Source organism: Zingiber officinale, chromosome 2A, assembly GCF_018446385.1.
Source record: "Zingiber officinale cultivar Zhangliang chromosome 2A, Zo_v1.1, whole genome shotgun sequence".
In the NCBI taxonomy this organism is placed as follows: domain Eukaryota; kingdom Viridiplantae; phylum Streptophyta; class Magnoliopsida; order Zingiberales; family Zingiberaceae; genus Zingiber; species Zingiber officinale.
In genome coordinates, this window is record NC_055988.1 from 142,561,890 (window position 1) to 142,585,040 (window position 23,151).

General features: G+C 42.1%; 3 long non-coding RNA genes across 3 annotated transcripts; 1 reads left to right on the forward strand and 2 right to left on the reverse strand.

Moving 5' to 3' along the window:
* Nucleotides 1–5,643: 5,643 nt before the first annotated feature.
* On the reverse strand, nt 5,644–12,155 carry LOC122042471. The gene is made up of 4 exons (XR_006129259.1): nt 11,810–12,155; nt 6,959–7,027; nt 6,757–6,884; nt 5,644–5,955 (listed from the first exon to the last, which is right to left on the reverse strand). It is a non-coding gene; the product is annotated as an uncharacterized LOC122042471 (long non-coding RNA).
* Nucleotides 12,156–12,460: 305 nt separating this feature from the next.
* Nucleotides 12,461–14,333, forward strand: LOC122042473. The gene is made up of 2 exons (XR_006129260.1): nt 12,461–12,711; nt 13,551–14,333. It is a non-coding gene; the product is annotated as an uncharacterized LOC122042473 (long non-coding RNA).
* An 841-nt stretch (nt 14,334–15,174) lies between these two features.
* LOC122042474 lies at nt 15,175–17,672 on the reverse strand. The gene is made up of 2 exons (XR_006129261.1): nt 17,167–17,672; nt 15,175–16,152 (listed from the first exon to the last, which is right to left on the reverse strand). It is a non-coding gene; the product is annotated as an uncharacterized LOC122042474 (long non-coding RNA).
* Nucleotides 17,673–23,151: the final 5,479 nt, after the last annotated feature.

Sequence of the window (23,151 nt, forward strand, 5' to 3'; positions counted from 1 at the left end):
AAAAATGCACCAATGTATTTAAACACACCAAGTCAATATCCACCAATCTAACCAACATATAAATATTCTTCTTGCAACATAAAAAGCTAATAGATATTGTAGAGATACACATCAAGTCAATATCCATAGATTACATTCAATGAAAATACATGCATCATCCAAAGGTTTCAAAAATCGAATACATTTCCTACTCAAATGTAATCTAATATGCATTCAGCCCACTCGAACCGTACTTCATCAATTTCTACGATATAGTACTTGAGATTTGTAAACTGTAAAAACATATAAATAATATATTAGTAAAACCAAGTACTAATTATTTTGTAAAGAAATATTTTGAATGCACCAACGGATTTTAGTGCTTCATAACATTCTTCCATATTCATAAATGATAATTCTACAGATTCAAAAGGTAATAGTTGACTGAATTATGACATGAAAAGGAGGGAAATTTTCAAGACTAAAACAAAGAAATGTATGGAAATTAAATACTCAAGTCACTATCACCATTGCTAGCTCCATTACTGGTGAAAGATAAATTTACCAATAGAACTCAAATTGAAATTGATCATATAAGAAACAAACATACTAATTAGTATTAATTAATTAGTAAAAAGACATGGTATAATTAAGTGATAATGTTCACATGATAAACACCAAACCAATTTTATTCTTGCAGGCTTATTACTAGCATGCCTAAACACACATGAAAAATAATGTGACTACTATTTTACTTTAATTTGTTTACATTTAATATTCTCTCTGACTCCACGTTCCTGGTCCTGAAATATATTCATGACATTTTTTAATACTAATGAATACCGAAGTATTATACACATAGTCACATACATATATGCATTATAATAAATCTCACACACACCATCCAAATGCATAATTCTAGCAAGTACTGAATTAATAGCCAGAGCAGCTAAGTTCCTTTCAAGATTATGGACACCGACTTCTTTAATATATCTCTAAATAATTAGTTTCACAATGCCCTGCACATAAATATCAGAAATATGTAAAATTTTGTCACCAAGTCTATATGCCAGTGATAAGAAAAACCTTGTTCAAACATGAACCTTGCTCAACCATTTTGTAGTTGAAGCAAAGAAGGGAATATCACAGCTGCAAATAAATATCATTTTTTTTTTAAAAACTAAGAATTCATGTAGAATAGAACAATGTCACTCAAACTTCTGCAAGATACAAAGAGGCACTCACCATAAAACTCTCTAACAGTAACTTTTTTTTTCACAGGTTGACATGGTTATGGAGCCATCAGCATGAACCTGTACAATGTGAGTCCTTATAGGAACAACACCAGTAAAATGGTGAGGCAACTAACTTGGAAGATAAAATCGTTTTGAAATTTTGTGAAATAATGCAGCTGAATTAGAGACCTTATATATCATAATTCGTAAGAGTCCAAGCACCCCGGCCAGATTGCAATCTGTCCAAATCACTGGTAAAAGAAATAAGTGTGCGGCTAGACTATAGGACATACACATTTGAAGGCATGCACCATCATACTCTATGGGAAAGCCTGAAGCCCTGCAAATCGAAAGAAACATTAGAAGACATATGCAGTGTGAATAAGTAATACAGTTTATTTTCCTTTGTAGCATTTTATGCCCTCACACAAGAAAAAATTGGCAAATATAAAAGGATTAAGCATTATAATAGAGATAGAGCAACATAAAGGAAACTGAACATTAATCGACATGGAGAGAAAATAAGTTTGATGAGATATTGATAATATTTATGAGAAATTCAAGTTTTCTATCCATAGATAATATTGAAAACAAAATTTTATTTTGAAAAATGTCTACTCCTAGAGAGTCCTAAAAGCAATCCCACCATTCTAATATACAAGAACAACTCCAGCTCAGTTTTCTTGGTTTTAACATTATGAACTTAGAATACAGAGGAAAAAGTATTTTTTTTCGATATTTACAATAAGAAATCATCAGAAAGAATCCATCTACAATCCTCACTCTTTTAGTTTGGTATAATGACTTAAAAAACACGCTAAAAGCAAGAAATTCCACTTACAAACTTTAGGGAGAACATCAGAAACGGATAAAAGCCTCAAAATACTACTTTGATGCATAAAAAATCAAACGCACCAGTTAATCTGTAGCAAAACTAGATTTGGGGGAAAACAACAACAATATACAAAGTGCTTGCATGTTGGATGTCGGCTTCAAGAACCTTCAGCAAGTCCTTAAACAATCTCCGCATGTACCTCCAGACAGCATTTCCTCCCTCCCTAATCATCAAAAGGAAATCAAAACCTTGAGGTGGAAACCATCCTTCCCGAGTCCCAAGCCACACCCACCTCTTCCTTATACTAACTGCTATTCTTCTATCCAAAAACCCTAGTCGAAGACTGAAGACCCACCTGCATCTGATACTCCTCTCTCGCTCTCTTTTGATCACAACCAGCCTCGCCCCCAGCATGAGGCGATGCCCGAGGTTGCGTTCAGCCTCGCCGACATGGTTGGCGGCCATCGCACCTCGTCGCGTCACAGATCAGACCAATGACGGTAGGGGAAATGAGAGGGGAGAGAGAGTAGGTTATGCCTTAACAGAGCTTCATGAGCCGAAGGCGTTTGGAGTGGATCAACCGATCATCGACGTCACCAAAGAGGGAGGGGGAGCACTCGTCGTTGCCAAAAAAAAAAAATAGTTTGATGGGAGCTAGGGTGTCTGGAAATTTGCAGTTCGGATCCTCTGTCCCGAAGGTGCCTCTGTCCCGGTGTCCCGAACAGAAAACGACAAAAAAACGTGCCAAACACGTGCCTTTGCTCCTTCTCTCTCTGTCTCGTGTAAACACTCGCCGAAGCTCTCAGAAACGTAGTTCGGATCCTCTGTCCCGAATCCTCTCTGTCCCCATGTCCCACTGTCGATCGGACGATCCATATTACATCTCAAGGCATCATGACATCTTTAAGATGTGTGCAGCATCCTTGAGATGTAATCTGGACCATCCGATCGGCAGTGAGACATGGGGACAGAGAGGATTCGAGACAGAGGATCCGAACTATCAAAAATGAACGCAACTCCAAAGTTGTGCCCTAACCCAAACTCCAGTCAACCACGCTGCTTCCGCCGGCACCGTCGGACTCAATGACAACCATCTCCGTCCCCTCCCCAACTCCGACAGCCCTAAAATCTTTGCTCCCCAGCAACTCCAACCTCTTTCTTTTACTGTGCTTTGCCCTAAAACCTTTCCTCCCCAAACCTTCGGCGACTCCAGCAACCCGCGACGCGACGCCCCTTACATCTCCGCCATCTCGGCGACTCCAACAGCCATCTCGGCGACTCCAGCACCTTTCCTCCCTAGCAACTCTAACCCCTTTCTTTTACTGTGCTTTGCCCTAAAACCTTTCCTCCCCAAACCTTCGGCGACTCCAGCAACCCGCGACGCCCCTTACATCTCCGCCATATCGGCGACTCCATTAGCCCGCGACACCCCTTACATCTGTGCCATCTTGGCGACTCCAGCAACCATCTCGGCGACTCCAGTAGCTTCGGCTTCCCCTCCCTTCGTCGACTCCAGCAGGTTTGTATCTCCCTTCGTTGACAATTTTTAACCTTTTACAGCCTTGTATTAGCTATCTCTACCTCTTCACAGAGCATAATTCTACATGATTCAATTCCAATAATAGTTAGTCTAATCAAATCCTTGCCTTTTATTAATTTCTTTAGCATCAAAATGATCATGGCTCTTGCACGAGTTAATCCGAGCAAAACAATTTCTTATGCTTCTGCAACAATATTAATTTAGTAGAAGATACCGCCCAAAACACTTAATATTAGAGGAATGCAGTAGCATTTAAAGATAAAGGAATGCAGTAGCAACTCTGTGCCTTAATTGCAGGCACAGAGTAAGATGCAGATGAAGCTGGTGATTATATTTATACATTATGACAACCAATTTTCTACCTACATTATCCACAATCCTACTTTACATAAGCAGCATAATATAGAAGTTGATTGTCATTCCATTTCAGATGCTAACACATCCAACAAGATTAGCACCTAGCAAATCTCCAAGGTGTTGATTGACACATTCATAGGTGAATCGCAATAAGGACTAAAATCACATAGGCTACCTTGACAAAATTCTCTATATACTCTTGTAATGTATGATTGGTACAAATAGATCTTATTGTTATCATAAGAAATCTTGCAGTAACATGTTTGATAATGAAACATTAAAAAAAAAAATAATTTACCATAATAGTTTTTCCCTCTTTACCAAAAATTTACCTTGACAAAATCACATGTTGGGAGACAGTTTGGTGTCAATTATCATTTTGTTCGCTTTACTAAAAATGTATGATTGTTGCTACTTTCAGTGAAGTTTATCAAATTTTTCATAAAAATGTGTGATTTTTTATTACTTATCTAAATTGTTATTGTTTAATTTAATTTTATCGAATCTAACTTTTTTGAATATTAGGTGGCTATTGAATGGCATCATCAAGTAACAGCAGCATCAACCATACCAAATTTGAAAATGTACGATGCAGGGACTATGGACTAAATGCATTGGTGCTAGTCTCTAGATCAATCAAGAACCCAGGAAAATTATATTATGGATGTAAGCAGCATGGATAGTTAAAGTGGGTGAAATCTGATGCTGGACTAAATGAAGACACCAGTGATATACATTTTAGGATGTTGTCAAGAGCGGAGTCAAGGATAGGAAGGGAACACATTACTTATTTTGGACATAATATGGGAAATTGGAATGTACCGCATATGGTCTGGATATTAGTAATAGTAAACTTAACTCTTTTAGCTGTATACTTGTTTTGTTTATTAGTTGGTCTTATTAAGTAGTGCAAGTGATGTAATGTATAATTATGAATGATGTTATATTTTGTTTGCAACTCTGTAGTCCTTCCATTTGATGTTATATTTTGTGTAATTCTCGATTTGTCTACTTTTTGTTTGCTCGCTTCCCTTTTTGGAAGTTGTATTTATCTCTTTAACTTTAAACCATGAAATTTTCAGGTTTAAAATTTATGTCTTCATATGAGTGAACTGGAGTAAAGGTGATACTTTGGCTTGATTATCATATTGAAATCAACCTCACTGATTTAAGCCATTGATTTATCGATAAACTAACCCGTAACATCTGGATCTCATTAATTGAGAAAATTTCCAACAATATTATTCATGAAAAAATGATTGAGTTTATGAAATTCTAGTACAAGTATGATAAAAGGCATTAATGTTTTAGTATTGCATAGATGCATCACTTTGTTCTCTGAGATGCACTAGTTTAACACCTTAGTTCACAACAATAGAGAGCCTCTACTCTTTTAGCTCAGGGTCAAAATTTTCGAGATCCATAAAAACAAAGCAATATATCAGATGCCTGATCTTGTATAGCAACACAACTATATATATCACCACAAACCATAACAATGCAAATTGGGTTCATAACATTTCCAAGCTCTAACGGAGCATAATGGCATCGCAAGCAAAGTTGTTAAAAGTATAAACCAAGTACTACCATGGGGACACAAGATAATCAAGAGAGGACCATTCTGGATTACACCAGTCTACTTATTGTCACACAATATGTTTACTATAGTTACAAAAATTGACAGAGAAAGATGTCATTAAAATATACATGATAATCAAGTAATATCAGTGAGAGATCAAAATTACATGATCAAAATATACATGACCACATAAGCTATTTGTTCACAATTCGATTGATTACCATTACATGATCAGAATACAACACAGAAGCTATTTGTTCACAAAAATATGGTAACCACAAAAGTTCCACAAAATATTTAGCACAAAATATTTGTTTGCATTCCATTGTAACTTGATGCCGACGATGCCTATATTGACATCAATCACTCTTTGTGGTGTTCTTTAGTTGATGTGCATTCCATTGTAGTAACGTCCACACCATTGAAGCACCTGGAGAGAAAAAAAAAACAAGGAAAGCCATGTAACTCTACTAAAAATGGAAGATGCTACTAAAAATCTTATCAAATAACATATATATAATAAGAAAATATCAAATATCAAATATCATATATCAAATTTGGTATGGTCTCTTATAACTGTAACATTTCTTGAGCAATTTTGGTGATGTTTAACTGGATGGATTGTCATAAATTGGTTCCCACATACTGGTCACTAAGGATCAATTTGTGCAATGTTCTTGACTATTCAAGACCAATATTCCACTGATCGAGTAGAGAATCTGACCAAAAGACATTAATGTTCCACTGCTCAACTAGCTCTAGCTTGGGTTCTGCATCAAGGAGATGATGTGGTTCCTATCCCAGGTACACAATTGTTCGGAAAATCATGATACAATGAAAAGTTATCTGAAGTTTATATCATATAATGAGATGAAGATCAATTATTAGTAAAACACAAGCTTAATAAAACCAAGTGTCACGGTTAATTCATGTTGATCCACATTGGTAGATCATAAGTTCCTGGACAATTTCTGAAGTTTATATTTCGATTGTTAGTAAACACGTTTAGTAATCAAATATCACTGTTAATTCATGTCAAAACACATTATGTTACACACAATCATTATGCTTTCCTACTTATTCACCTCCATGCTTGTATCAACCTTGAAAGCCTTGGTGACAGTACAGAATCTCAGTTTGAACATACATTTAGCATACTGATACAACAAATTTAATCTTATGAAAAATGGTTAAAAAAACAACAAAGGTGTAAACATGGTTGATTTCTTACCATCCTTCCCTATTACTTGTCTGAAAATAATCATTATCAGAGTGAACCTGAGACAGTTGTGTTGACAAAAGTGGTGGAAATTGAGTTTCGGCCATACTCAAACCTTCAACACAGCTATAATTTGTAGGCTAAAACAATAAAATATAGTTTTAGATAGTGATAACATAATTATTTTAGTTAACATAATAAAGTAATCATTAACTTGATTGATCATCCGTTGACATTCTACACTTGGCATGCTCGATATACTTTCATAATGCTCTTCTACATCCTGTTATACAAAAAAAATAGAATGATTTCATTCTATATACTTTCTCAAATATAACGACAAAAAATAAACAACACTTTAGTAAGAATGAGGATGAAACCTTAACAACACTTTAGTAAAAAAAATTGGGATCATCAAACTGCATTTTCTGCAAAAACTCCAATACACCTCCTGTATCACCAACTCTCATATTTCTTGTTCTTTTGGATCGCAAGTAGTTTTTGTAATCTTCAGGAATAAAACCTAAATTCTCTCTCCCACCTACTTGTCTCACCATAAGATCATGAGATGCTTTTGGAGGGATTCCCACATCACTCGCCATCTCAATCTGTATCGCCGCAGAAGAAGATATATTCCTATGACATCTGTAGAGATGAGTTTTGTTTGGACTTGAAAGATAATGATTATGCTCTTTAACAAATTGCTCCATAGTCAAGTTGCCATTATTTCGACAACTAATCTTCATTTTAGCCTCACAACCAAATCTTGTTTCAGGACGACTTGATTTCACATAAACATCTCGTTTGTCTTTTCCCCTTTTACCTTGTGCACTACAACAAAAAATTCTGTCAACTAATTTACCTGATTTATCATTGTGGCTTTTGCTCCTTCTTACGCTAAATCCAACTTGTTTAGCATATTTCAAATAAAATTCATAAGCTTTCTCTTCTGTCTTAAATTCCATACCTATTTTTGGTATCAATTCTTCTGTGATAGATTGGTCAGAACTCATCAATAACATGGTAGAGTCCATATCCTCATTAATAACATCAAACTCATCATCCTGACAGTCTTTGTTTACATCAAAACTCAACCTACGACAACTTGTAGATTCAACTAATGACAAGTCCATGATAATTACAAATAGGTCTGAAAAAAACAATCAAGAAATGTATATTCATAATATTAGGTGCAAAAAGAACTAATATAGTACCATGTTTAATCAATTTAACGAGCTCTAAACCTCTAAAGCGCTTAGGTAGCATTAAAAGATAAAGGAATGCAGCATATTAAAATTTTCCACAAATATATAGATCAAAATGGAATGCACAAGTATGATAAACCATACCACAAATATATATATCAAAATTTGAGGACTGCAGGTTCCAATTTCTTATGTTTTATTTTCACCCAAATCAAACTACAGAAACAGAGATATTTGCTGGAGAAGGGGAGGAAGAATGGTAAAGGGGAGGAAGAAAAATATACCAAGCTGGATGAAGATGAAGCTGTCGGCGACCGTCAAGTTCGGGAGGAGAAGCTGGATGAAGCTGCCGGCGACCGTCAAGCATACCAAGCTGGATGAAAATGAAGCTGTCGGCGACCGTCAAGTATACCAAGCTGGATGAAGATGAAGCTACCGTCGAGTTCGGGAGATCAAGCTGGAGTTGCTGGACCCTCAAAGGGAGGGGAAGCCGGAGCTACTGGAGTGGCCGAGATGGCTGCTGGAGTCGACGACGCCGCTGCTGGAGTCGACGACGCCAAAGGTTTGGGGAGGAAAGATTTTAGGGCAAAGCACAGTAATCTTATGGGGCGTCGCGGGTTTTGGGAGAGCAAAGCACAGAGAAGGTGTCAACGGCGCCGGCGGAAGCAGCGGGGTTGGCTGGAGTTTGGGTTAGGGCACAGCTTTGGAGTTGCGTTCGTTTCTGAGAGCTTCGGCGAGTGTTTACACGGGACAGAGAGAGAAGGAGCAAAGGCACATGTTTGGCACGTTTTTTTGTCGTTTTCTATTCGGGACACCGGGACAGAGGCACCTTCGGGACAGAGGATCCGAACTGGGAAATTTGTGTGTTCACTTTTAATAGCCTTTTTTTTACTGTACGGTTTCATCGATAGGACAAGGAAACGTTCATAGACATCAGATTTTAAAAAGCGCTGTTAAAATTGATGTTTATTACCGAAAAAAGGACACTCATAGACATCGGCTAAAAAAATCGGTGTCTATGAGCACAAATATGCACTTATAGACACCATTTTTTGAAAAAAAAACGGTTTAAAATACTCAAAGGCACCGAAAATTGCTTAAAACAGTTGTTGTTCCACCGGAATCTATGAGCATTTTTCTTGTAATGCATTTTGCTCCCCTAAAGCATATATTGCTCCAACTTTTTCATCTCGTGTCCATTTTTAAGTATATATGTATCAGGCAAAAGAAACACTTAGTTGATATGAAAAAAAAAAGCTAACATATGTCTGCATGGAATGCCCTCAAACTCAAATTTCATGCTGCTACACGATATGTACTCCCTTTGTTTGTCATGCGTGAGCACTCTTGATTTTGAGGAAGAAGAACTTTGAAATTTCATCACATGATAAACCGTTGAGCCAACTCCTGTAAATGTCTGTTGCACATAATAACTATGACTCTCGTTCATTTCACTTTGAAACTCTAACCATTTCTTTTTTGTTACAGCTTAACCATTTGAGTTTTCATTGGCCAGGTTGTCTTAACCTTAGGATGCTCATTCATATCAATATAGTCCGCAACTAACTCATTATGTCTTTGGTGTCTCAGTGCTCTATTAAAATGTGTGATAAAATTCATTAATGAGTTCTTATTTGAGACATATTTCTTGAAAAATGCATGTGAGCCTTTAGATCTTTAACTACTTGACATTTCTACAAAAAATACATGACTAAAATATGTTGGCACCATCTGTGTTGCAATTCATACATCAAGGACAATCAATCATTTTTCTCTAAGTTAGCGCACTTGATAGTCTCTTCCCATGACTTCTCAGACTCAACAGGTGTTGTAGAATTTCCAATAACATTCTTTATGCTGTGATAGTGATTTCAAAAAGTCAAAGGGTCTAATTTATCTGGGAATTTGTTCAATATATGTTACAAACAATATCGATGCACTGTTTGAGAGAAAACCTGTGCAATAGCTTTTGTCATAGCAAGATCCTGATCAATGATGATAATATTTGGTGCACCTTTAGGCATGACTTTTAAAAACTTTGCAAGCAACCAAACAAAAAACTCAATTCTCTCACCACTAAGAAACACGCAACCAAAAAGAATTATCTGATAATGATGATTAACTCCTACAAATAGTGTCAAAATCAAGCCATATCTGTTGGTGTTATATGTTGTATCACATACAATTACATCACCAAATACATTGTATGTCCTTCTTAGTACATGATCAGCCCAAAACTACCTACTAAATCTATTATCTGAATCAGTCTCGTAATTAAAGAAAAAAGCTAAATTCTTCTCTTGCTCAGATATAAAAAAACTCGATCAGTATTTCAGCATCAATACCCCTTTATTTATCTCTTAGATTTCTCTTAAGTTTCTAATATCTTTTTTTATGCAACCTATCCACTCATCTCTAATAAACGTATTTGTTGACAAGTTGGTACATTGACCTCTGAAAACTGTTTTGTCAATGCTTTCTTGGCTAGTGAAATACTACGATGTGAGTGTAGCATATGCACCTTTGATGAAGTCGGGAGCGGATGATTATGGATTTCTATGAAGTTACAGACAACCCAATTAGGTCCTATCTATTTCTTGACAAATGTAATATTTGACTTGCAACTCATTCTAACTGCACCACGTGCTCTTTCCCTTGTTAGTTGATCAGGGTTTGGTTGTTTATTGTTCCGCATTAGATTTGTATATCCTTCTTTAAAGCATATAATTTGTTTCCATGTCACTTCATTTGTCATCTTGTTTTTCCTTCTTGTGCTATTCCTTGAACTAAATCCGGTTTCTCGTGCATATTGGTTATATAACCCATATGCATCCTCTAGTGATGGGAATTCCATTCCAATTTTAGCTTTCAATCATCTGCAACTTGGGGAATGAATTCCTGATCATCAACTCTATTTTCATCCATTTTTGGGCGCCTTCGCATTATATCTGATAACAGATAAATAGATAAATAAACAACAACTATTCCAATTAACTAGACAAAGACATTAAGCATTAACATTTTTATAAAGCAGAATAACAAAATAAAATTCACAAAAACTAAATAGATCAGTCAAGATTTTCTTATTGGAAAGGCTTGGTTGTGTCATTGTTGTTGTTAATTCAATATCGATTGAAAATAGAACCCCATTTTGAATATGAAACCCAAAGAGGGCCTAATACGAAACCCATTGTGAATATCATTAAGTTTCATTGATGAGCGCAAAATCATGCCATTGTGAATATGAAACTCAAAGAGGGTCGAGGGCCTGATATCATGATATCTCATGATATCAGGCCCTAAGTGACTCTTGCAAATATAGTTTTCTTGGTGGATGCATCTTCTTCGATGGAGCTTGAAGTGATTGTGGTTCTTGCAAATCTAGTTTGTGAGAAGATTATCATCGTAATTATAGGTTCGATGAATGACTTTCCACGTTGGTTGAGATCAGAAATAGGGAGGAGAAGGAATGGACTGAGAAGATCATTGTCCAATAGGCTCATGGAGATTGAACCCTACTCTTCTATGGATTCTAAGCATATAGCTAGCATTAGATCTGGAAATAATCCTAAGATGTTGAGATATTCTATTTTATAAAAATGAGAAGTCTTATAATAAATTTCTCCTTTTATATAGTAATGTAATCGAGAAACAATCCTAAGATGTTGCTCAATACACCTTAAGGTAGACAATATCAGGGCCACATGAAATAAAAAATAAGTAAAAAATAACAAGTTAAGGAAAACTTCATCAAGACTAGTGAGTAATAAATTTTGGGAAATTAATTATAACAGTCTTGCAAAGATCTTGATTGAAGATCGAAAGAAGCTAGTCATGTAAAGATTCAGATTGCAAAGTACCTCGTTTCCACCGGCAACTGATTAGGGATGGAAGGGCACCTGTGAGACTTCGTGACGGCGAGGAACCCAGGCGCGGGGAGACAAAAGCTAGGGCTCTCGTCAGTTGAGACGTAGGCGACAGCGAGGAAGGCGCGGCAAGGGAGGGAGACCCGATGCAGCGCTCGCAGGCGAGAGGGCAGGTGCTGTGGGCTGAGAAAGCTCAGGGCGACGGAGATCTTCTCGCGGTGAAGGCGTTCGTAGGCGAGAGGGAGGTGCGGCTACGAGAAGGTGTTGTTGTTCACAGCTAGGGCTTTTTGAAAGAGGAAGGAGTCGTGGCGTTTTTGAATTTTGACGTGTTTACACTCTCTCTCACGCGTTCCACATCATCCTTGGGGTCACCTCTATCGCACCAAACCACAGAAAAGCACCGTAGGGTAGTATTTGTGTATATATATATATATATATATATATATATATATATAAAAGGCAATTCAAGAGACTTGACCCAAAATAATACCATCCAATGAGAAAAAAAATGTCCAACCTGGAAACCAGAGAGCCGTTGTAAGGGAAGGAGTTGCTTCAATGTGAGTGAAACCAAAAAGTAACATATTTTCTACGCTTTTACTGATACTCAAATTTCTGCCTACCTATTTTTACGGTCTAGTGGTTCCCATTAACTGCTGTGGGACATGAAAGTTGGGTGTGGGAAGAACGACAGGCAGTCACAAGTTCTGCTCTAAAATCCCTACGCCACCACCCGCAGCGTGAAATCTGATCCAATCCTCCCCTCATCGCCTCCTATTAATACCCACGAGTCGATCTTCCCTTCGGTAATCCTCTCATCCATGCAATTCCTTAGTGTTCTAGTTTGATTTTGCTTTCTCTAATCGAGATGTCCGCCTACTCCGGCCAATATCACGGTACCCTTCTTTACTTGTTGACTTCGCTATGCAGTTCTAAAGTTAAGATTTTTGTTTCTTTTCATTGAACCACTGCGCTAATTAGTTGGTTTTGTTGTTGAATTTCAAATTATTCGATGATCTGAATTCGTTTGATTTTGAAATATAGAATGAACTGGTTAAAGTTCCTCTTTCGTTTTGTTTATTTTCGGCGCTTCTGATTCGTGCTTCCAGTTTATCTGTGGTGTTTGGGGATCGTTACTAGTGCCCTGGCACTGGATTTGCCAAAGGTGGAAACGTTGTTGGGGTTTGCTTGCCGATTTCCTTAGATCTATTCTGTCTTGTGATTTTTGTGTTTTTTTGCCCGTGGTTGAATTCTTCTACTACTACGGATCTGTTACAATTGGGAGAACCCTGGTCGAAATAATGAGTTTTATTATGCCTTCTATTGTATCTTATCCTGAATATAACTCGGTGTGAGATTCCATTTCTCAGTGCCTAAATAAACTCTGAATGGATATTCTCGAACTATGTGAAGTTTGCTTTACTATAACTAAACTGATGACATTCTGTTCAAATCTTTCAGTATTGTGTGAACTCTAACTGTTGTTAGTGACAGTCTGTTCCTCCACTGTTCCAAAGTTCACTGTTGGATTTGCATGAAAGAAAGTGAATTGCCCTGCTTGTGGGTTTAGTGAATGAATTTTTTGTTGAATACTGCTACTGGTTTTATCATATTTACTCTATACTCTTTTTCTTAGCAGAAATTTTTAACCTTTTTTCATGCTTCATGCTTTGATTGTTCTTGTCTCATGCTGCATCCATTTAATTGTTTATAGTTGTATGCCTTCACTTTGTAGATGAGCTTATTGCCAATGCTGCTTATAGAAGTACTGTGTTTATCTCGAACAGACAATTTTGACAAGTCAAAACAAAATGATCAAGCTTCTGTTCCTGCGAGATGGAGTCAAAGGAGGGCGACGGCTGGACGTGGCAGAATGCCACCAAGATTGACATAGAGATCAAAGCATACTTATGTGGCAAAAGATAATTACGCTTGCTCCCCACGCCGCCCACCTGCCCACCCCAGGACCAATACGAAAGAGGTAAATCATGGTAACTAAGCGGCAAGTGGAAGAGGGGGCCAAGGTCCAGACCGAAGTGAAGTTGTTCTAGGCCGAGCAAGATGCAGAAGTTGTAACTGCCGATGCACAACTCACCGTGAAGAAGTCGGAGTGGTTACGCCAAGCCAAGGTAGCCGACGTTGAGGCCGCCAAGACTGTCGCCATTAGGAACTTCGACCTGGATCTCAAGCTGGAGAAGAAGGAGATCGGGAAAGAGGGCCTCAAGAAGAAGCTTGTCAAGGAGGAGGAAGGCTGGGACATGCCTGAGGTTGGAGACGAGGTTGAAGTGCACTACACTGGGACACTGCTTGATGGGACTAAGTTTGATTCCAACTACAATCGAGGTACACCCTCCAAGTCCAAGCTCGGCCAAGGTCAAGTAATAAAGGAATGAGATGTTGCCCTAGTTACTATCCCACCTGAATATGCATATGGCTCCACTGAATCAAAGCAGGAACTAGCTGTGGTTCCTCCTAATAACACTGCCTATTTTAAAGAGGAGATGATGTCCTTCGTCAAGGACAAGGACTCACTATCTATGATTAGCAGGTTGTCAAAGATGGGGCAGAGATCCTCTGGACCGCTTGCCCTGGTCCTCTCCTGGACTAGGGCAGGCTGATTGGTGGGAGGTCATGGCCCCCACTTGTTTAACAGGTGGGGGTCATTGCCTCCCACCAATACAAATGCTGGTCCAGCATTTATGGACCAGAGGATCCAATCCCTCAAAGCTGGACATGTCGGATGATTCACAAGAGTTGTTTGACAGAATGCACCAAGGAAACTCTATTTCCTAGAACACAATGATAACGGAGGAATAGACCACAAAACCTAAATCTTGAAATGTTGTTGTGAGGAACTAGTGAGGCTTGATAAATCGAATTTTTATCATGAAATAGGTACAAATAATATACCCAAATTCCTTTCTATGCTAATGCAGTATAGGCAACTCGGATCGTATTTCACAAAGAATGTAACTAGTGAATTCAAATCTTAGGATAGAATTTATTCAGAACTAGGGTTGAGATTTTCAAATGCTAAAGCTAAGAGAAAAGAATGAACTAATGCAATGGACAGAAGTCAAAATTCACTAAACTACAAATATGGAAGAGATGATGGCAAACACAAAGTAATGCAACTAATGAAACCGAGAATTGCTAAACTACATTGCAAAATAATTCAGGAAAGTATAAAGCAAGGAAACTAAAGATCATACAATTGATAGAACTTCCAAAATAAACTATACTGAGAATTGAAATCAACTCATAAAGTTTAAGAGAAAGAAACTAAACTAGCCTAATCTACTATTGAACGAGAATCAAATGAGAACAGCAACATAACCAACTATCAAATGCAAATCAACTAAACTAAGAATGAATTTGCATTCAAATGGGAGTGTATAAGAGAGCATGGCCTCATCACATTGATCACATGAAAGGAAGCAACATACAACCATAAATGAAACCTTAATACTGATGATGCTTACAAATCAAACCCTAGCTCGTTCTAATCGGAGTGGTTGTAAAGAGAATTAGAGGAAGTTGATCAGAGATATCGCTACACTGAAATGAAAATGGGGTGATGATCTGAATAGGTTGATGTAGAATTCAGAAGGTGATGGAAAAGCCCTATCACCCTCATAACTCCGATGATCATCTCAGCTAAGATCTATGATGATGAATGCCGACGATGGATGATTGGTTGGAGAAAATGATCAGAGCTCGATGATGGCACTAGATGAAGTAGATAAGCCCCTTTCTTCTTTACCACAAAGGAGGAGTGTGGATAGATGAGAAAGGAGAAAACCCTTGACCTCATTGTGGCTTGCAGTGGCGGTTGGTAGGTGTCTCCTTGCTTCGCGCCCGTGTCTCTGTTCTCCGTCAAATGTCGCAGCCCCAAATTGTGAAGGTGATGGAACGCCAATGGAACACCGGAGCTGGATGGAATGGATAGGGAAGGAAAAGTCCTTAACACCCAAGTGGATGGTTGATGAAGCTCCAGTGGCCAACGATCGGCGGAGGAACAAGGTGAAGTTGTTCACGTGCCCTCTGCTCCCTCTTCAAAATTAATGATCCAAACCTTTGATCCAAATTTCAATCAACGACGGGTAACCCTCAAATCTAATCCAATGGTGATGATGAGTTCAGATGTTAATCCAAAGACTTAGATCTAGATCAAGGTGATGATCTATTCTCTTTGACTTGGATGGACCAGATAGTGATATATGGCTCACATCTCCTCAAATTTTGAAAGAAGAGTCCAGATTAAACTGGATTGGTTCTCTTCCTTTAGCCCTAGCTTTGACTCCAAATGTGATCCGAGTGCATGTTCCCTTGGTTGCCTACAAGAAGATCACATTCAAATAGTTAGCCATAATTCCACAAATATAAGATAAATCATATCCAAGCTCAAAATGAATCCAAACTAGTAAAATATAATATACATGCAAATTTAATACCCGAGAAGATCAAAAAGAATGAGTTATCAAGACTCCGCAAAGAGGCTGCTGCTCTCTCCGAGTAACCTGAATGAGGAGACGATGAAGACGACGATAATAGTGGAGAGAAGCTAGTAAAAATAGTTGAAAGTACAGCAGCTATGGACGTTGTCTTGCCATTACTGGAGAAGGTATGTACGACAATTACAGTTGACAAAGGTATCAGGTTCTGTCTCAATTATATTGAAGTTGTTCCACGGACTGAGGCAGAGGAAGAGAAGTTGAAGAGGTTGTTCGCAAAGTGTAAAATTGATGAAGTAATGTGCCAAAATGTACTAACTCAATTAGATCGACAATATTGTAACTACTCAGATTATCTTGCATTGCAGCTGATTCAATCTGTCACAAATGCAACAATTAGTAACGCAAGAAAGGAGATCAGGTCTTTAGTGAATGGCCAGGAGATCAGGTCTTTAGTGAATGGCCTCCTGTCCGAGAGCTCAATTTACCAAAACAATCCAGTGGCGTTTAGCAAGGAGAGGAAAGAAACAAAGCTTCTGATTGAAAGGGTCTATAGGCAAGTTGAAAACCTTAATTGGTTGATTGAAATTATAATAGACAAGGCGATGGCAGAAGATTTTGTGGGTGATCCGGTCCGGAAACTGAGTCAGACGGACCGTCGGGTGAGGTAGATGGAATGTTGACCGAGTCGCAGCGTCTCGGAGGGGGGGTGTGCTGAGAGGGCTTCCGTGTTGACCAAGTCTTCAAAAGTCCTCTGGTCAACGCTACATGCAGCCAGCGACCAGGTTGACCCGGCCCCCGATACCCCGATGCTCGAGGCAGATCCAACGAATATATGAGTACAAGACTAAGCCATAAAATAATAAAACATGCATAGAATATGAACGGAGGGTATACCCTGGCCCAGGAGGCGCCCTCGGATGGGACGCGGCTCGAGTTGTCGCGACCCGGAAGAGTGGATGACTTCGATCAGGATGGAGAGCTGGATCTGACGACGAGAAGCTGAACGATGCACTGATCCGGAAGACGAGCTGCAGATCGGGATATAATATCGGTACGCAGACCGGGACACGAGATCGGTACGCAGACCGCGATAAGACACCGGTACGCAGACCGGGATAAGACACCGGTACGCAGACCAGGAACTCATATCGGTGCGCATGCCGGGAACTAATATCGGCACGCAGGTTGGGAACTAACGACAGGAGCGGAATACTGTCAAATCAGTGACACTCAACAATAACCAAGGCACAAAGGCTAAAACACCACAACACATGAAGATGGAACGAGATAACGGCACGAAGGCCGACACACAGCGAAACGAAATTGGAGCCGAGACGAAATCGATGTAAGGACGGTCGGCACGTGGACTGTTGGGCGCGTGGGGGCTGCTGGTTAGGGAAGGCACAGCCCCGATGACTGCCGGCGGGAGAAGCTGCTGCGTATGGACCGGGAGAGAGGAGATGGTTCTGTCCCGGCCTCGGCAGCAGCGTGCATGAGAGCGATAAAAGGGGTGGCGGTCTGCCGGCGGCGGCGCAGCAAGGAGGAGCCAGCAGTGGCGCAGCGAGGAGGAGACGACAATGGCGCAGCGAGGAGGAGAGGAAAGGCAGTGGTCTGCCTGGCAACGGCGCAGCGAGGACGAGCCGGAGGAAAGCAGTGGTCTGCCCGGCGACAAAGAGCACGAGTTACGGCGTCGTGAGATATGCTCGGTGGTGACGTCGTGAGGAGAATCCGGAGGAAGAAAGGTTGGCCGTGGGTCGATCCATTGACAGCGTCGCAAGGAGAAGAGGGAGAGGAGAAGAGGCGGCGATCGACGTCGACGTTGACGTCGGCGAGGAATCCGAGAGAGGAGAAAGAAGCCGCTGTTGGCGGCGGCGTCCATTCCACCAAGAAGCCCCCCCCCCGACCGAACAATGCACCTTCTCTCCTTTAATGCCCTATACAGTGCAAAGACAATAATGCCCCTCCCTCCCCTCTAAATCACTCTTTTACCCCAAAACCATATCCACATCACAAGCCTCCCACTCAAGTCTAGTCGAAGGAGGCGCAAGTTCGACTGACTAGACCAAGCTCAAAACAAAATCGCTACCGCACGGGGAATCAGCTCATTAGGCTTGTCTTATCACGTCGAACGAGTAGCTGTGGCGACGCAGAATACCCGGTAGAGCTACGAAAAGAATAAGCGTCAACCGAGCGACAAAAGACATATCGAGCGAGTGTCGAAAGAGCAATCTGGCGAATGTCGAGAGATATCGAGCAGACGGTCGAGAGATGCTGAGTAAAATGATCGAGCGACAATCAGGCGACCGAAAAGTGTCGACTGAGTGATCAAGAATGTCGAGCGAGTGGTGTCGAGCGTGCGATCGAGTGACAATAAATCATGACCGATCCCTAGAGAGAAAGATGGGTGAGCAAAGCCGTGAGCGCGATCGAGAAAAGGACTGCCCGAGCCGTGAGCGCGACTGAGAAAAGTACGGACCGAGCGTCAATAGATCGCGACCGGGCCATAGAGGGAATGATCGACGAGCAGAGCCGTGAGCACGACCGAGAGAATGCTAACCGAGCGATAGTGAATCGCGAACAGGCGATAATGAATCACGACCTGGTAATAAAAAGCGTGATTGAGCGAGTGTCGACAGAGCGAGTTTCGACCGAGCGATAATGCATCGCGACCTGGTAATAAAAAGCGTGATCGAGCGAGTGTTGACCGAGCGATAGTGAATTGTAACCAAGCAATAAAGAGAATGATGGACGCGCAAAGTCGTGAGAGCAACTGAGCGTCAATAAATCACGACCAGGCAATCGAACAATGTCGACCAGGAAACAGAGAGAATGCCTATTGGACAAAATAAAAACGAGCGAGCGATGTCGAGTACACAACCGAGAAAGCCAGTAAGCGATATGTTGGTCGGCGTAAAACGAGTAGTCGAGTGGTACCAGCGAGCGATCGAGCAAACGGCCAAACAACCGCAATGGGCGAAACGTGAATGGCGAGTGTCGGGCAACGCGGCAAGTGGAGCGGTGAGCGCCGATCGGGCAACAGTGATGAGCGAAACGCGAATGATGAGCATTGAGCAGAGCGTGCGAGTGAAGCGGTGAGTGCCGACCGAGCAACAGCGGTGAGCGAAAACGTGAGCTGAGAGTGTCGGGCAAAGCGGCAAGTGAATCAAGTGTGATGCGGGTCAGGCGGAGCTGTAAGTGAGCGGTGAGCATGATGAGTGTCGGGCATAGCGGCAAGTGAGTAGAGTGATGAGTGCCGACCGAAAGCTCATTGGGCGTGAGAGCATGCTCACTTATAACTCGCACTAGGGCGAGAGTTTGGGATGATCGACCGGGAAGGTCGTTGGGCGTGAGAGCCTTGCTCACTTATAACTCACACTGGGGCGAGAGCCTGGGACAGCCGACCGAGCAACTCGGTCGTTAGGCGTGAGAGCCTTGCTCACTTATAACTCGCACTGGGGCGAGAGTCTGGGATACTCCGGTCCGAGACTGGTGGCGATGGCGCTGGTTCGAGACCAGTAGTGATACTCCGGTCCGAGACCGGTGGTGATGGCGCTGGTCCGAGACCAGTAATGATACTCCGGTCTGAGACCGGTGGCGATGGCGCTGGTCCGAGTCCAGTAATGATACTCCGGTCTGAGACCGGTGGCGATGGCGTTGGTCTGAGACCAGTAATGATACTCCGGTCCGAGATCGGTGGCGATGGCGTTGGTCCGAGACCAGTAATGATACTCTGGTCCGAGACCGGTGGCGATAACTCAACCCCGAATAGGGGAGATAAGAAATTCAATAAGCTGGTCTGAGACCAGTGACAATCGCTCGACCCCAAACAAGGGAGATATGAAATCCAATAAGCTGGTCCAAGACCAGTGAAAACCGCTCAACCCCGAACGGGGGAGGATAAGCCTTGAAGCCCATAGAAGCGGAGCCTGTAGCAATATAAGGGAATAAAGCATTTATCATACCTGATCACGAAGTGGTGTCACCTGACTGAGGATCTGTCTCGATCCCTCAACTCCCAAATACCCATGGAATGAGGGGAGAGGATGATAATATGAGCCCTGACCATCAGAGGGAGTGAAGTCCATAGCCACACAAGGGAGCAGAGTCCGTAACAATAGGAACAGAGCACCGTGACTGTAGGGAGCAGAACCTGTAGGCGGAAGATGCTGCAAAACAGGTGAAGACAGAGCATATACTAATGATAGAGTAAAGTGTCTATAGCAGTAAGAGGGGACTGAGCCCCATGATGAAGGGTGCAGAGTCTGTAGTAGTAAGAGGATGCAGAGCCTTATGGTGAAGGGTGCAGAGCCTATAACACACCTGATCGAGGAGCTGGGTCCTGATCCCTGATTGGAGAGTAAGGCTCCTAGCCTGTAATTAAAGAGCGAGGCCCCTAATATATGAGCGGAGAGTTGGGCCCCTAGTGTAAGAGTGAGGAGTTGGGCCCCTAGTGTCCGATCAAAAATCAAAGACTCTAGTCTTTGATCAAGGAACTAGGAACTTACTCTGTTATCAGGGAGCTTTAGCAGCTCCTATAACCGTATAAAAGAGAGAGCAGAGCTGGTAATCGTACCTGGTCGGAGAGTCGTGCCAACCCGCTAAGGGATTGTCTCGGCCCCTTGACTCCCAAATACCCGTGGAGTCAGGGAAAAAATATAACGAAAAAACTAACCTGTCAGCCAGCTGAAGCTCCACTTGATCCCTCGACTCCCGAATACCGGTGGAGTGAAGACAGAAGATAATATGTGCGTCGAGATCCTCCGGGATTGTGATAAAGGAAGAGAGTCTCCCGACGTCGTCCATCTTCACGTCTGGAACAGGTGCATGTGTTTCCACAGACAGCGCCAAATTGATCTGGTCCGAAAGCTGAGTCAGACGGACCGTCAGGTGAGGTAGATGGAATGTTGACCAAGTCGCGGCGTCCCGGAGGGTGGGTGTGCTGAGAGGGCTTTCGTGTTGACCAAGTCTTCAAAAGTCCTCTGGTCAACGCTACCTGCAGCCAGTGACCGGGTTGACTCGGCCCCCGATACCCCAATGCTCGAGACAGATCCAACGAATATATGAGTACAAGACTAAGCCATAAAATAATAAAACATGCATAGAATATGAACGAAGGGCATACCCTAGCCCAGGGGGCGCCCTCGGATGGGACACGGCTCGAGTTGTCGGGACCCGGAAGAGTGGATGATTTCGATCAGGATGGAGAGCTGGATCTGACGACGAGAAGCTGAACGATGCACTGACCCGGAAGACGAGCTGCAGATCGGGATATAATACTGGTACGCAGACCGGGACACGAGATCGGTACGCAGACCGGGATAAGACACCGGTACGTAAACCGGGATAAGACACCGGTACGCATACCAGGAACTCATATCGGCGCGCAGGCCGGGAACTAATATCGGCACGCAGGCCGGGAACTAACGATAGGAGCGGAATACGGTCAAATCAGTGACACTCAACAATAACCAAGGCACAAAGGCTAAAACACCACAACACATGAAGATGGAACGAGATAACGGCACGAAGGCTGACACACAGCGAAACGAAATCGGAGCCGAGACGAAATCAACGTAAGGACGGCCGACACGTGGACTGTTGAGCGCGTGGGGGGCTGCTGGTTAGGGAAGGCACAGCACACGGAGGCGTGAAGAGTCGGAAGCGGCGTCGGCGAGCAGGACCGCAGTGCCCGATGACTGCCGGCGGGAGAAGTTGCTACGTATGGACCGGGAGAGAGGATATGGTTCTGTCCCGGCCTCGGCAGCGGCGTGCATGAAAGCGAGAAAAGGGGTTTCGGTCTGCCGGCGGCGGCGCAGCAAGGAGTCAGCAGTGGCGCAGCGAGGAGGAGATGGCAGTGGCGCAGCGAGGAGGAGAGGAAAGGCAGTGGTCTGCCTAGCGACGGCGCAGCGAGGACGAGCCGGAGGAAAGCAGTGGTCTGCCCGGCGACAGAGAGCGCGGGTTACGGCGTCGTGAGATCTGCCCGGCGGTGATATCGTGAGGAAAATCCGGAGGAAGAAAGGTTGGCCGTGGGTCGATCCATTGGCAGCGTCGCAAGGAGAAGAGGTGGCGGTCGGCGTCGACGCCGGCGAGGAATCCGAGAGAGGAGAAAGAAGCCGCTATTGACGGCGGCGTCCATTCCACCGAGAAGCCCCTCCCCCCGAACAGTGCACCTTCTCCCCTTTAATGCCCTATACAGTGCAAAGACAATAATACTCCTCCCTCCCCTCTTAATCACTCTTTTACCCCAAAATCATATCCACATCAGTGGGCTTATGGGCAAACAAGAGAAACTATTCAGCTGAATCAGAGAATGTTGTCATCTCAAAGCAATTCGGTGCATTGAAATCCATACTCAAAAGTGATTGAAGGGTAACCTCAAGAATCAGTATCCACGTGAAGAGCTCGACAAGCAGATTGTAAAATTTGGGAAACAGAAAGAATCAAAGAAGCGGACTTCAGCTGCTGCTCTGAAGATCGCCGGTGTCGCGTTGCACTCAAAAGTTCAGAACCAGCAGAAACCAAATAAGCGCCCACGACCATTCACTACCACATTGACACACAAGGGAGTTGGTAAATCAGATATATCTTGGAGCTAAGAAATTTTCAAAACCTTATCAACTTCGTGTTGCTGCCTGGTGACTTGACATAAAATCAATTAAGTCTGTTGCTAATTACGATATTGTCAGAGATATGAACATGCATGTCCAGCACATTAGTCGAACATGCCATGTTGGGGATAAAGATGGGACTGCATACACTCTTATCACACAAAAAGAAGTACCCATCTATCCACAACAAACAATTGCCGATTTGGTACCAGATGATCTCCCTCCTAGTCTCTCCTCTGCATGCTTTCGACTTCAGTTTCAAACAATAGCA